This window comes from Panthera leo, chromosome C1 (genome assembly GCF_018350215.1).
Source record: "Panthera leo isolate Ple1 chromosome C1, P.leo_Ple1_pat1.1, whole genome shotgun sequence".
Taxonomy (NCBI): Eukaryota; Metazoa; Chordata; class Mammalia; order Carnivora; family Felidae; genus Panthera; species Panthera leo.
This window is the reverse complement of record NC_056686.1, coordinates 153,137,974-153,153,382: the sequence shown is the minus strand read 5'-3', so window position 1 is coordinate 153,153,382 and position 15,409 is coordinate 153,137,974. Positions and strand designations below refer to the sequence as shown.

At 38.1% G+C, this 15,409-nt stretch overlaps 1 long non-coding RNA gene across 4 annotated transcripts in view; it reads right to left on the bottom strand.

Moving 5' to 3' along the window:
• The window catches only part of LOC122226191, a 37,538-nt gene extending 22,674 nt beyond the window's left edge, over positions 1–14,864 (bottom strand). For 2 of the 4 annotated variants that reach the window (XR_006205516.1, XR_006205515.1), the window contains exons 1-4: positions 14,757–14,864; positions 12,083–12,132; positions 9,924–10,062; positions 7,973–8,132 (exon numbers count right to left, since the gene is read on the bottom strand). This is a non-coding gene — a long non-coding RNA (uncharacterized LOC122226191). Of the gene's footprint in view, positions 1–7,939; positions 8,133–9,923; positions 10,063–12,082; positions 12,133–14,756 lie in introns of those variants that run through there. The other 2 variants (XR_006205513.1, XR_006205514.1) reach the window with 2 other exon arrangements.
• Between the last annotated feature and the right edge of the window lie 545 nt (positions 14,865–15,409).

Below are 15,409 nucleotides of genomic sequence, written 5' to 3'. Positions count from 1 at the left end.
TAGTCATTACTTTATTGTCACAGTTCTAAGGAAAGCCTTTAGTTTAGAAAGTGCTTCATTGACTGTTGAGCACATTTGACTTCAATTTCAGGATCCTCATACTTCAAATGCAAACTTGACTTAATACACTGGAAAGAATGTAGACACTTATGGAGCTAATTAAAGAAATTGAGTACTTTTACTGGAAAAAAAGTTGTGTTCTCATATCAACACCAGATATTTCCAAATGACATATCTGATAAAGGATTAATATCCAAAATATATAAAGAACTTATAAAACTCAACACCTAAAAAATAAATCATCCAATTAAAAAAATGGGCAGAAGAGGGGCGCCTGGGTGGCTCAGTCGGTTAAGTGTACGACTTTGGCTCAGCTCATGATCTCACGGCTGGTGAGTTCGAGCCCCGCATCGGGTTCTGTGCTGACACTTCAGAGCCTGGAGCTTGCTTCAGATTCTGTGTCTCCCCCTCTCTCTGCTCCTCCCCCACTCATGCTCTATCTCTGTCTCTGTCTCTCTCTCTCTCAAAAATAAACATTAAAAAAATTTTTAAAAATGGGCAGAACATGAACGGCCATTTCTCCAAAGAAGACATCCAGATGGCCAACAAACACATGAAAAGACGCTCATCATCACTAATCATCAGGGAGATGCAAATCAAAACTACAATGCACTATCACCTCATACCTGTCAGTCAGAATGGCTAAAATCAACAACATAAGAAACAACAGGTGTTAGTGAGAATGTGGAGAAAGGGGAACTCTCTTGCACTATTAGTGGAAATGTAAACTGGTGTAGCCACTGTGGACAACAGTGTGGAGTTTCCTCAAAAAGTTAAAAAAAGAACTACCTTACAATCCACAATTACACTTACTGGATATTTACCCAAAGAATACAAGAATACCAATTCAAAGGGATACATGCACCCTGATGTTTATAGGAGATTTATTTGCAATAGCTAAGATATGGAAGCAGCCCAAATGCCCATCGACTCATGAATGGGTACAGAAGATGCAATATATATATATATATATATATATATATATATATATATATATATATACACACACACAATGGAATACTATTTAGCCATACAAAATAATGAAATCTTGTCATTTGCAATGACATGGATACAGCTTACAGGGTATAATTTTAAGCAAAATAAGTCAGTTAAAGTAAGACAAATACCATACAATTTCACTCATATGTGGAATTAAAAAAGGAAACAAACAAGCAAAGGCAAAAAAAAAAAAAAAATAAGAGTGAGAGAGACAGAAAAACCAAGAAACAGACCCTTAATTATGGAGAACAATCTGATGATTACCAGAGGGGAGGTGTGTGTGGAATGGGTTAAATAGGTGATGGGGATTAAGGCGTGCACTTGTCATGAGAAGTACCAGGTGACATATGGAAGTGTTGAATTACTATATTGTGTACCTGAAACTAATATAACATTTTATGTTAACTAACTTGAATAAAAAAATCCCAGTTAAAACAATAGGCATCAGATAAATCTTCGTAGAACAAACAACAATAAAAAAGTATGATTTACTATGAGACAGGCTACCATAGCAAGAAGGTAGGGATAGTCTGTCTCAGGGCATCTGAATAATAGAATAACTGTCAGTATGTAGTGGGCAAATCTGGCTTCAGGATGAACTGTGTCATTTCTTGAAGACCCTTCCAATAACATGAGCTTGTGATTATTCATGGAGGAAACTCTTTTGTATCATTTACAAAATTTGACCTTGACAACGTTAGCTTTATGGAAAGAGTGAGACAATCTTATTTTCCAGGCAATGATTTAAGAGGGAAAACTATTTACAAGGTACTAGATTGTGATGTCTTTCAATGCAAGGTGCAATAAAACAAGTGAGTTTTTTCTTCACTCAAGAGGTAGTTTTCATTGATTCAGATTTAAAAATATATAGTTAAATACACATGTACATTAATGAGGTATTTAAAGGGAGAGTTAACATTTTAATAGTACACTTGATTAATGATGTCTTGCATGAAGTCAAAGCAAGAAAAGTCAGTGTGAATGACCTCTGAATTGAAAAAACTGCAGACTGAAATGTCTTCAGTAATTATTTTGGCTGCATAAAGTCTGAAGCAACAGAAGAGGTTTCAGAGTTATTTTATAGAACCCATAGGACTTAATATATCATAAGCAGTGAAGTCTTGGAAAGAATTAGGGCCACTTATTTATATTAAAATATGACAACTAGTAATAACATTATTCTAGTTGCAGTCATCATGCACAACCCATCTTTGCCAACTTCATGAAGCAATGAAAATCAAAAACAAAAACTTTTTATTGAGTTATTCTAGTAATTCTGAACAGCTGCAACTAGTCTATAAGAGTAAAATTTCTGCCAAAGATATTTTGTCAGCCCTTTATTTATCATCCAGTTCAATACTCTATATTTAAATACCAAGTAGGGGCGCCTGGATGGCTCAGTCCATTAAGCATCCAACTTCGGTTCAGGTCATGATATCGCGGCTCTTGGGTTTGAGCCCTGTGTTGGGCTCTGTGCTGACAGCTCAGAGCCTGGAGCCTGCTTGGGATTCTGTGTCTCCCTCTCTCTGGCCCTCTGCCACTCATGTTCTGTCTCTTTCTGTCTCTCAAAAGTGAGTAAATGTTAATTTTTTTTTAAATTTAAATACCATGTAATCTTCTTTCTTATTTCCCAGAAATATGAATGCAACTAGACAGGCCAAAGATGGTGTCAAGCTTTTCATACTGTCTCTTATTCATTAATCACACAATATGAAACACCTAAGATACTTTGCTAGTCAAGAGCAGCACAGAGGTTGAAATCCTGGCATGGTTCGTTGCCACAAAGGATGAAATGTAGAGCACCCAGGAGGCCAAGTTTTTCTCCCAGCATGTGAAGGCCCATTGTAGCATTCTTTTAGCTTTGGCTGTTTGTTCAAATATAAGCAAGTACGTTGAGAATCTTAGCTCACCTATTCCTTAGCCAGTTTCCTTTGTCCTACATCCCTCTACTACTTAGTGATTCACCCTAGCTGCCTCTTCCAACTCTAGTCTGAGGAGTACCCTTTGTTGCCCTGGCTGCTCACCAAATTTACCCAGGAAAGGCCAAAACAAATAGCACCATTGAGAGACATTACAAAATGCTTGTCACTTTGCCAGAAGCTCCAGGCAACTCACAAGCCCTCAGGGGGTCTCTAGGGATTAGTTGAGTCTAACATTCAAGTCTCCAGACTCTCTGGAACTCTGCTGCCCAAGGATCAATGCTCTTCTCATAGGCGGAAGGTAAGGATAATTTCAGGATGATTTTTCTGACTCATTTACAGAGCTTGCCCATGGCCTCTGAGTATGACAGAGATAAAGACAATGTCCTTTCAAGTGCAGATGGGTAGGTAAACGACTGCCCAGTAACACCGGGAAACCAACAGCACTTCAAACATACTGAGTAATATTTAAGCCCGCCCAATAAAACACATGGTACAGTATTTTTGAGTAATGTTGGGCTTAACTAACAATGGACAACCACTAGAAGGCCTTGAGAAGAAGAGTTGTGTTTTTAAGAGGTTATTCTGGCTGCCCTGCAGAATATAGACTGAAGAGGATAAGAATGGGAGGGATGAGATGAGTCTGGAGTCCACTGTAGAGGTATCAGTAAAAGAAGATGGTGCTTGCTGTAAGGTGCTGGCATGTGCACAATGTCTACAAGAAAAGTGTTCCACTTCACAAGAGTTTATCTGAGGACCTTTTTTGTGGCAATAATCACATAGCATAACCGATTACAAAGGCCACTTCTAATACCCTAACATACAACTGTGTCATCTGTATATAAGAATTTGCCTATTAGCTAATCTCTCTGTGCTTCAATTTCCTCTTCCATAAAATGGGTTAATCATTCTACTTACCCCATGAGGTTGTTTTTGAGAATTGAAAACATTAATACATGTCAGAGTTTTGCACACAGAAAATATAAATAAATACAGCTATTTTTAACTTTATCTCCTCTATATTACAGATTGACAAAAGGGAGGATATAAATAAAAGTTTTTCAGAATCTGCATAATATCACTGGATTTTACATTATAATGTAAAAGAAAAGATAAAAAGACAACCTTGTTTACCCCATCAATAAATATTATGAACCAGTCTTTCTATTTATTGACTCTGACCTCGCAGATTGTTGCTATTGAACAAAATTCAGTTTAGCTCATGGCTGATTCCTGTCCTCAGATTCAAAACAGAGAAGTCTTTGAAAGACATAAGCAATATTTTGTTATCCTAACAATTTTCCTTACAGGAAGAAAGTGAGGGTATTTTTTCTTTTCTTGTGTCTTAAGGAATCTTTTGACAGTGCCCATGGCTCCCCCATGGCTCCAGCTCTTGGTAGCATGCCCCAGGCCTTGCCCCCAGAAATCACTGGCCCCCTCATCATGGGGACTCATCCTGAGTCCAGCTTCTGGTTTTAGGCAACCACATATTCATATGTTGTCCTTTCCAACTGAGAGTGATTAGAACTTCTCTGGGTTGCCTTAACAAACCCTTGTTTAGCCTCTGTTTTCCATCACCTGGGTGATCAATTCCCTGTATTTGAAGGATTGAGAGTGGCTTCTGTTTTCCGGGCTAGTTGCTGAATGATAGAATAGTCATGGAACTGATTCAGTAGAACACACTGGCAAAGATCAGAGGCCACTATTCACAGAATTACATAGAGAGGCAGGAAATTTGGGGGAGATACTTTACCTACCATGAACTTTCAAAAACAGTTTAAATAATGTTTAAACTTTTGTTATAAAGATATGGCTGCTGGGGCACCAGGCTGGCTCAGTCAGTAGAGCTTAAGACTCTTGATCTCAGGGTTGTATGTTTGAGCCCCACGTTGGGTGTAGAGATTACTTAAAAAATAAAATCTTAAAAAAAAATAAAGATATGGCTGTTTATTTTAGAAAAAAAAAATCAAAAGTGTCAAAAATAAAAACATTTCTATTAATAACTATTAATATATGCCTCCTATATTTACTGTGTATTTTATAGTAGTATTTGGGATATCTGACGGGGGAAACAGTATTTGCTTTTAACCCACTAAATTTCATCTCATTAGATCTGAGCTATTTAAGATAGAATAGATACCAGCTTAACATTAATTTTATGACAGCACAGCTTGAAAGAGGTGAGAAGGAGAGAAATGAGGATCTATTAATCAAGATTCATTTGACCCCCCCTTCCACTAAATGAAAGACTAGCAGGAGGCAGTAGCAGTTACTCTGGGAGGAACAAGCAGGCTTTATAATCCAGACGCTTTCTGCTAGCATCAAACAAGAAAACACAGAGGAAGAGAGAAGATAGTTCCTTTCAAGGGCAAAATGGATATATTCCTTTGAAATATACTGAGGCTACCAACTTCATATTCTATCTGAATTCCTAAATAGTTTCCCTTCAAAGACACATCTGTTGAGCTTTTTTCTTTTTATCCATGAACACTGTTTGTACATTGCATATAAGACTACCAAGATGTTGCTCACATGACTTCAATTTAACATTACAAATCAATTATATTCTTCATGATAACCAGATTATTCCAAAGACCTCAAAAAATGTGAATTAAATGTTCAAGAATCACTCAAGTTGAAAGAACTTATGTCCAAAAATATAAAATATTCTAGAATTTGAAAGAATGTAAAGTGTTTATCACATCAATCATTCAGTCAGCCAAGAAAGTCTACACGCCAACCAACAATCATTGGGAATTCATCTATAAAAAAACATCATTAAAATGCACTCCTTAATTTCTCTTTCATTACTTGCTTTCTTGTTAGTGGCTACTCTATTAGCTTAGGATTCCAGAAAGAATCAAATTGCAAATGGGGGTCTTGCCCTCAAAGGGAAAACTTCCTTAAGTTTCACAAAGGCTACAGACAGCCTGCCTTCTGTGCTGGAGGTCAGAGAAGAGCAGAGCAAACTCACTTCACTCTTGCTGCTCAGGCAGAGTTGAGTCGGCAGCTCTCTCCTAATGACTGAATTCCAAGGCCAAATAGTTCCACAACTTCTTGTTGCATTAGCTTCCATCTCATGGAGCACAATTTGGAGTGTTCCATTTTTTAAAAGATTTAAAATAATAATGTTTTACAACTTTCTACTAGAGTAGTTTAAAATCAGAATATGTTATCAAAGGCTATCTCAGTTTGAAGTTGATAATAAAGCATCAAAAAGCATTACAGTGTAATTAACATTTTCCACTGGAAAGCTCTATCTCTTGCTTCTTCTTCCTCTTTCTCCTCTTCTCCTTTCTCCCTTTCATTTCACTTCTCTTCCTTTCTTCTCTCCTCTTCTTTCTTATTTCTTTATTTAGCATAAACCTGGTCCCTAACACTCCCTCAAGTTCCAACCCCAGTCCTACTTATTTCCTTCTCCACAAAACATCTTAAAATTTTATGTATACTCACTTCCTTGCTCTTCAAACCATTTGAAATTGAGACTTCACCACCACATTTAAAATTTCAAATTGTTGGGGTGCCTGGATGGCTCAGTCGTTTTAAGCATCCGACTCATGGTTCAGCTCAGGTCATGATCTCACAGTTCATGAATTCAAGCCCCGTGTCGGGCTACGTGCTGACAGTGTGGAGCCTGCTTGAGATTCTCTCCCTTTCTCTCTGCCCCTGCCCCATTTGTACTCTCTCTCTCTCTCAAAACAAACTCAAAAAAAATTTTTTAAGTTAAATTGTTAATTGTGAAAGTTAGTGACACTATCCCAGTTACCAGCAATTGACAAAATTAATAATGACAATGTTAAAGTATTATTTAAAAAATTCATTCACATTCGTTCAAATTGGAAACTAATTATGATGTACCACATCCCAAATGTAATCTATACACTATACTTGGACTATAATCAGGTTTTGTATTCACATAACAAAATTTCTGTAAATATCAGAGTAACTCACTTGGAGTGATAGACTAGTCAGGGCCGTAGGTTTACTAGGGGGGAAGCCTGGGTGTCCCTTAATTGTCATTATCAATCACAGGAAATAAAGAAATGAAGCCTAAGGGAAGGAGGCCTTATGATGGGGTGAGGAAATAAATATTTAGGGCTGGGAGTCTATGTGGAAATTCTGGTGGTGGGGGTGAACTGCCTGGTCATGTGGCAGCTGAGAAGATAAAGCTGTAAGTCAGTGGCCCTGGACCTAGAATAGTTGTAAAGATTCTATGTGTTTTCCTTCCATTTCATCGTCCCTACTCTTTCACTGCTTTTTTAAAAAGGCATATCCTGGTCTCAGTTGTGCAAGGAGTACTTAGAAAAAGATCTGTGGCTCGGTCTGGACTGAAAAGGTAGTGAATGCAGCATTGCCTCCCCCAAGTCTGGAATGGGCAGAGTGGCAGTATCAGCAGCATCAGAGGCGGCAGCTCAGGGGGATAATGAGGCCTTGCAGAAGAACCAGGCAGAAGTGGCCTCGTTTCTATGTACCTCTGAGGCAAAAATCAGAAACTCAGGAAAAGCTGAGGGATTTAGTTCCTGACAGAAGCAATGGGAGGTCAAATCATTGTGCCTTGGATTGCATTTATGTCCATATCAAATTTAAAGAAGATTAAAACAAATTCATAGGAACTCCGGTAACAGAAAACTATACGGTGAATTTTATGGATTTTAATCCAACCCAGTAAACATTCATTCAGCGTTTTTTTATGAATAGGGAAGGAAGTTATAGACTGTGTTTTTGAGGAATTTACAATACAAAATTCCAAAGAAGAAGAGAATTAATAAAGGCCTTCAAAGTAGTTCAGAATTTAACGGCCATACACAAGGAAGAAAATCTTATTTCCGAGATGGGGATTCAGGTAAGGTTTAATTGGCATCATGAAGGGGGCAGTGATGATGGAATCCAAAGAAGTCTCATGCACACCTCATGCACCAGTTGGAAACTGGGCTTAGGTATAAGCAACAGAAAGCCCAACGTAAGTTAACCAAATTAAACTTTAGTCTTTTTACCCAACAAGAATTTCTGGACAGGTGACAGTGCAGCAGCTCTCAGTACCGTCAACACCCCAGGCTCTGTCGCCTTTTTCCTCTACCTTCCTTAGTGTTCCAACTCCCATCCTGACAGTTCCAGGATGATTCTTGCTTCACTAGGCATCTCAACTCTTGCTTCCTAAAGGAGAAGGAGGAAGAAAGAGATATGGAAGAGATAAGAAAATGTTGCCAAAACCACCACTTAGGTCTCCTTGGCTAGAAGTATGTCAAAAGGGCTTACTCCTTGTTTTCAGCGAGATTAAGATATGTAGTTTTTGTGTTCTTTTTGTTTTAGCTGGTCACACTATTATCCCCCTTCCAAAAAATAAAAATTAGGGTTCTGCTAAAGAAAAAAAGCTGGAAAGAGTATTAGATTAGTAACTATTAAGATGTGCCAACATCCCACTTATTAATTCTGCAGCCTAGGATAAAAATCAGCTAACATTTCTGTATGGCAGTTTCTTTACCTGTGAAATGGTTATAATAATATCTTCCTAGTAAATGTTTGGGTGAGGATCAGGGACCATGTATTCAAGATGTTCAATATAGTCCTGACAAGTTAGGAGAGCATAATAGAGTGTAGCTGCTGTTACTGTTTAATTGGTTTTTTGTTTGGTTTATTAGAAATTGAAGGAGGAGTCCAATTTCAATACATAAATACTGGAAGAATAAAATTTTAGATGAAGGAAACAAGATCACAAAAACATGGACTTAGAAAAAAATATGTAAGGGGTGCATGGGTGGTGCAGTTGATTAGGTATCTGACTTTGGCTCAGATCATGATCTCATAGTTCATGAGTTCAAGCCCTGCATCAGGCTCTGTGCTGACAGCTCAGAGCCTGGAGCCTGCTTCGGATTCCATGTCTCCCTCTCTCTGCCCCTCCCCTGCTTGTGTTTTTTTTTTCTTATTCTCTCTCTAAAATAAATAAAATAAACATTTAAAAAAATATGTAAGAAAATTTAGAGTGTGTTCAGGAAATTTTACATAGTTTAGGAAGACTATCACTCATGTGAAAGGGAAAAAGTGAATGGTAATACTAGGAGGTCAGTATTCTGGGTCATATGATGAGTGTTGGCAGTGGGGGGCGGGGCTGGAACAGGGGTATAAGAGGCAGGCCAAAGGGTTTGATGCCTCGGCAGATAATGTAGAAGCACTGAAGTTTTCAACACAAGATTAAGTCCAAGCTATGCTTCATGCTGACCACTGTGACAGCAGTGCATACGATATACTTGGCAGCTGGAGAAAAACCAAAGCAAGAAGAGTAGGGGAATTAATTTATACCCAAACAAAACATAATAAAAGCCTGAAGTGGGATAGCAGCAACAGAATAGAAAAGAGGAACTGATTCAGGAGTCATTTTTAAAACATTACTTACAGAATTTGGCATCCAACAGAATAGAAAAGGTCAGGGAAAAGACGGTGCCAAGGTAGTGAGCTAAACTTCAAGCTTCGTGGTGTCATTAGCCAGGGTGGAGGGTAGAGAGCAGGCCAGGGAGAGAGAGGACCACATTAAAAAGGTGGAAGGAAAGAATGGAGAGTGAGGCTGAAGGGAGAGATGGAAAAATACTGAGAGTAGAAACATTTAGTCATGTAAAATAAGATGTATAAAAACGGTTATATTCCAAGGGGTTGTTTAATCCATAAAAGGAATTTTCTCAGGCGAAGTAATGAATCTGTGAGAGCAAGATGCCTAATCCGAGTCATGCGCTAATCTGACTGTGTGGGGAGGCACCACCCATGTGCACTTTAGAACATGTACTTGCTGTTCAATGGCATTAGCATAGAAATAGTCCAAAAGTATGTAAACGTGTTCCTGAAGAAAATTCCCACTACTTAGTCTTTCGCTCTCGTTAGGATGCAAAATTATTCCTCTGGAAATATTTGGGCACGGTTTGCCCTTCCTAGAGGCAGAGGAATGAGTTAATTTACCTCTTTAGGATCCCTCGCAACGACGTTCAGATCTTGTGATCATGGGCTCTGGGCTCAGTTTCAGCAGTTAATGGTCACAATGGAAACCCAAAGCGAAAGCAGACTGGGGAATCACTGCTGGAATCAAGGCGCTTTGTCACTTTGAGAAGAACAGAGTAAGGAACATAAGTGGCCTATTGACAGAATTGTTTGCTTATCATATTTGGCACCTGGCATTTAAAACCGGGCAGGAAACACCTTTGAAAAATGATAATCCCAAACAGTTTAGACTTAATACAGTACTTTCATCTCTGTTTCTGGGATTTGGGGTCATTTAGATTTTAACACTCTAGCCATAAACCATCTAAATACATTCTTAAGGTTGCAGTAAGGGATAATTAGATTCTAGGGTCATAGTTTTGAAGAATTTATACAGACACAAATCTTTTCAGTAATTATTCAGTATTATTTCAAGTCAAACACTAGTTTGTTTCAAACTTCGGAAACCCCTTTGAAAAATGTTATGTGTTTTCTTCCAGTATTTTGGTTTACTTTAGAGATACTCATTTCCCCATAAATGAAGTCACTGGAATTTATTACCGAATTTAATTTGGTACCTGCTCTGCCCTAGACACTTCATCAGCACTGATGTAAAAAGGTACAATCTGATTATGCTAAATTATCTCACCTGTGATTAGGAATAACTCATTTCAGGAGTCAAAGTGATTGTAAATAAATTCGTATTAGAGGGCTGAATAATTGCAAATCGTGTTTTTCTCATCTTTTAAAAATTTTATTACACGTGAGGTTACAGGTCCCATGAGTTTATGGCACTTAACCTAAAGGCAGTAAAAGTGCTAAGCTGGGTATATAATGATATTCATAAGTCACCTTATACTAGAAAAAGACTGTTGGTAGCTGCCTACAATGAAACTAAACTGTCCTCTTTCCTCCTTCATAGTTGTGCAAGTACCCTGTTAGTGGGAATCTCACTTGAGGTTCCTAACTGCTAAAGTAATAATGTCTTGTATGTATACAAGACCTTACTTGTAGAGTTTTTTTGCCCAAAAAAAAAAACAAAAAAAAACAATTGGAGATTTTTGTTACTATCTCCTTCTACATTCCCATAACCATATATTTTATAGGCTTAAAAATTAAAGATTAAGTCAAGGTCATCCAGTGAGAGATTAATTTTTTAATGCAAAGGCTAGTGTTCCATTCATTATCTTATCTCTATTACCTTAAAAATCACATTTAGCATGTATCATAAGTTAAAACTTTGTAAATCACCGGTTAGCATCTGACTCAAGGTATCATGCCTCACAAGCAGCTTTCTTAATAAACCCATTTGCTCAGCATATAACGCCAAGTTAAAAGAATTTAAAGAACTCGGATTAGGTTGCTTTTTAGTAGTTCTCATTGTGACTTACTAAATTAAATGACAAACTGAAATGCAGCTGAAATAACTCCAGAACTGGTTCTGTTATGGTTAATGAAAAGGTTTCAATCTCTAACGCTCATCTCTGGAACGTTTATTTTCGTGAAAGTGAGTTCTGTTCAACAAGTACTAATGAGACATTTGTAGGGCTAAAACTTTGCATTTGAATTTTTTTTTTAAGAAAATCACAGCAACAAGTTCAGAGAAGTATGGGGTATGGATGGGATGCCAATTAGTGCTATTCAAATTAGCATTCATTCCAATTAGTGCTATTGATCTTCAAGTACATGCCAGAGCGTGTTCAGGCTCTTTCATAAACATTATGACATTTAATTCTCCTTCAAACATGATGGGGTAGGCATGGCAAACTCTGTTTCATAAATGACAACATTTCAGGATTCTGAGATTTAGTTTGATGTTCTGTCCACAAGCTTCATGGTAGCAAAACAAGTTGTCTGAACCTTGCATGGGGACCCAAGGATAGACTAGCATATAGTATTTATTCTAATGATAATATTTATCATGAATTGGTTAATTCACTTATAAATTGGGCGGATATTATTAGCAAACAAATAAAGTTATACTTGAATAAAATGAAACTTCAGCAGGGCTGTGGCAATGGAACATATTGTGGACTTTTATATATTTCTATATGGCTTAAATGTTATTAGAGTAAATGGTAATTGTAACTAAAAACAAACAAAATACAAGAAAATGGAAGGAAAACTTTGGTTAGATTTACCTGAAGTCTGGGACTGTCCACTTATTTTAATTTGATACTGGGTCTTCATACTATGTGTGGTGGAAATCAAGAACAACAAGAACAACAACAATAATAATAATTGAAAACATGTATGTTGTATATATTCAAACATGTTACTGCATGGCATGTATGTCCTATATATATCAACTCATTTAATCCTCACAACCCTTTGAACTAGAGATAATTATTATCGCCATTTTAGAAATGAGGAAATCACAACACAGAGAGGTTAAAGAATATTCCAAATTTACACATATAGGAAGTACACACATCCCAAGCAGTATGCCTCATAAACACAGGCGCTTAACACCTACTCCCTATTGTCATACATCTTGGAACTCACCTATGGTCTAGTTCAATGACTATTAGGTAATGCATTGTTTTGATAGTTGCACTTTGGCACTGAAATCACAGCTTCCTAATCCTGACCTGATTTAGAGAGAGCTAAATTACGTTTAATTCCCAATTCAGTACATATTTGTTGGGACCCTGTCAGGTGCCAGATAATCTTCTGGATGCTTGGATGTATCGGCTACCTTTGGGCAACTGAAGTGGTAGAAGAAGAAAAAAAAATATTTGCCTGAATTCTTCATAAAGTAAAGTCCGTGATCAAGACTTCTTGTAAGTGTAAGTGGATAATTTAGGAGTATTATTTGAGTGGACAAAATTAGGGACAAGAGGAATAAAAGAAGTATGGGTGAGGAATCAATTAATGGATGCAGTAAGTTGGCCACCACTCTCTTATTCTATACCTATGAGAAACTTTGTAAAAGGCATACAGGAACATTTGCCTTAGGGAACTAAATGCCCAACTCCCTGGCCAAGGATAGCCCTGCAGGATCAAGTTCCCCCACATTCAGGTTACACTAATTTTGAATCCAGCAAGTTGCCAAAGGAAGTCTGCACTGTCAGAGAAGCCCTAAGACGGTAATTTAGGATGGAAGTCTGAGGTAAGGCACTTCATGCCTGAGTCAGGCTGCAACTACATGAAACTCATCAAAGTCTGCAGGCAGTTCATGAGATTGAGCCCCACACTGGGCTCTGTGCTATCAGTGCAGAGCCTACTTGGGATTCTTTCTCTCTCCCTCTCTCTCTGCCCCTCCCCTGTGCTCTCTCTCTCAAAAATAAATAAATAAAAACTTAAAAACAAAAGCCCACAGGGAACCAGCGGCCACTGCCAAAGCCAGAATCATAGGTGAGGCCAGCAGGATTGAGAGCTGTGTATCAGCTAAGGAATGTAACAATGAACAAACATAAGAAAATAACAGTATTTGAGAAAGTGACAAACGCTATTGATAAACAAAAAACAAAATAAGGCAGTTAAGGAGATTTGGAATGAGAATGGTGAAAGAATTAGGCTGAAACCTAAATACAGTGGTCAGCATTGCCTATAATTGAACAATGACTTGAAGAAGGTGAAGGAACATGTCACGCAGATAACTGAAACTTGAAAATAATCTGAATACTGTCAATTATTAAGAACTGTTGAGGAAGGGAGTTAAGATGACAGAGAATCCTGCAGACCCTGAGCTTGTCTTGTCCCTGAAGCAAAGCTAGATCAGCATGAAACCATTTTGAACACCTAGGAAATTGATATGAGGATTAACACAACAATCCACATAACTTGGGCCACAGAACTCAGCAGGTACATGGTGTGGAGAGGTGAACTAAAGGAGAGAAAAGCCGCAGAGGCTAGGGAGCTGTTTTTGCAGAGAGGACAGAGAAAAAGAATGCGGGAGAGTGCAGTGCATCAGGATTGTGCAAGAAAAGCACTCCCCCAAAAGTAGCTGGAGAGAAAGAGAATGAGTGTAAGCACTCACAGGGGACTGAACAAGAAATCTGTTCCACAAAACCATTTATAGGAAAAAGGAAAGAGTTTCAATGCCACCAGGATTCTATAAACTGTGGAGCACAGAGTCTGAAGTTTTGGAGCTCAGTGCCTGGTGGTGCTCTGGTGAGGAAATAGGGTGAATCCCCAAGAGCAGGCAGCAGGGTCTGAGGGGACTGTGTACCACATGGGGAGAAGTGGTTCCCTGTTTGGAGTGAAATTTGGTAGAGGCAATATGGCCTGTCCACAGGCAAAGGTCCCAGCAGACCCTGGAGAGCAGCCACGTTTGCTGGTATTGGGACAAAGATGCCAGAGTGCAGTGAAACCTGGCACAGGCTGTGTGTTGTGACTTGCCATAATCTCTGAACCTCTACCACTACACAATTGCATGAATGTTTTCTGAGGCAAGCAGGCACCCAGGCATTGCTCAACAAGACCCTTCCCCAGAAAGTCAGGGCAAGTCCAAGCCACAGGGGGTCTCTGAAGCATGGGTTTTTAAAACACAACCCCATCTGAGACAAACTCTGGAGGGAGGTGCCACCTGGCAGACAGATAGATTTGATATGGACAGGGTAGAGGCAAGGAGTGGACAGAGGCCTGAGACAAAGGAGGGGTACTTGATCGTGGATTGGTGAGAGCAGGAAGTTCCTGTGCCAGAGACTAAGGAGTTGGATGAAGCCATTTCCACCTCTCCCATGTACCACATTGATCCACTCAAGTAAACTAAGCAGTGCCACATAGTGGAGAACAGAGCTGTTACACTAAGCCCTGCCCAACTGTGTCCTCCAAGCACAACCCCTAGAAGACCAGCACAAGTCACTCTACCTGCTTAGTGTACAGACTATAAAAGTCTTCACAGTTTCAGTTCTAGGGGAAAATGGATGTAACTTCATTCAGGTTTCATTCTGTTTGCTGGTTCATTTATTTGTTCATTTTCTTTGCTTCTGTTTTTCCTTGAATTGTTTTCTTTTTCTTTCTTTCTTTCTTTTACTTCTCTCTTCCTCATTCTTGGATACAAAAAGAGAAAATTTTATTTTTATTTTATTTTTAATTTTTTGTTTGATTTCATTTTCTTTATTTCATTTTATTCTATTTTATTATGTATTTTTTTAATTTTTAAAGTTTTTCTTACCTTTTTTTTCCCTTTTCTTCCCCTTTTTTCTCTATTCTATCAAGCTTCTTTCAACAAGCAGAGCAAAACACACCTAGGACCTATCTTACTTTATTTGATTTTTTTGTTTTTGTTTTTAATTTTCATTTTTTATGTTATTAATTTTTTTCTTTCTCCAAAGTGACAAAATGAACAAATTTACTCCAAGAGAAAATAGAAATGACATCCAGGGCTTAATCAACACAGATATAAACAAGATGTCTGAAATAGAATTTAGAACCATGGTAATAAATAAGAATACTAGCTGGGGTTGAAAAAAAAAACATGGAATCCCTTTCTGTGGAGATAAAAGAAATAAAATCTAGTC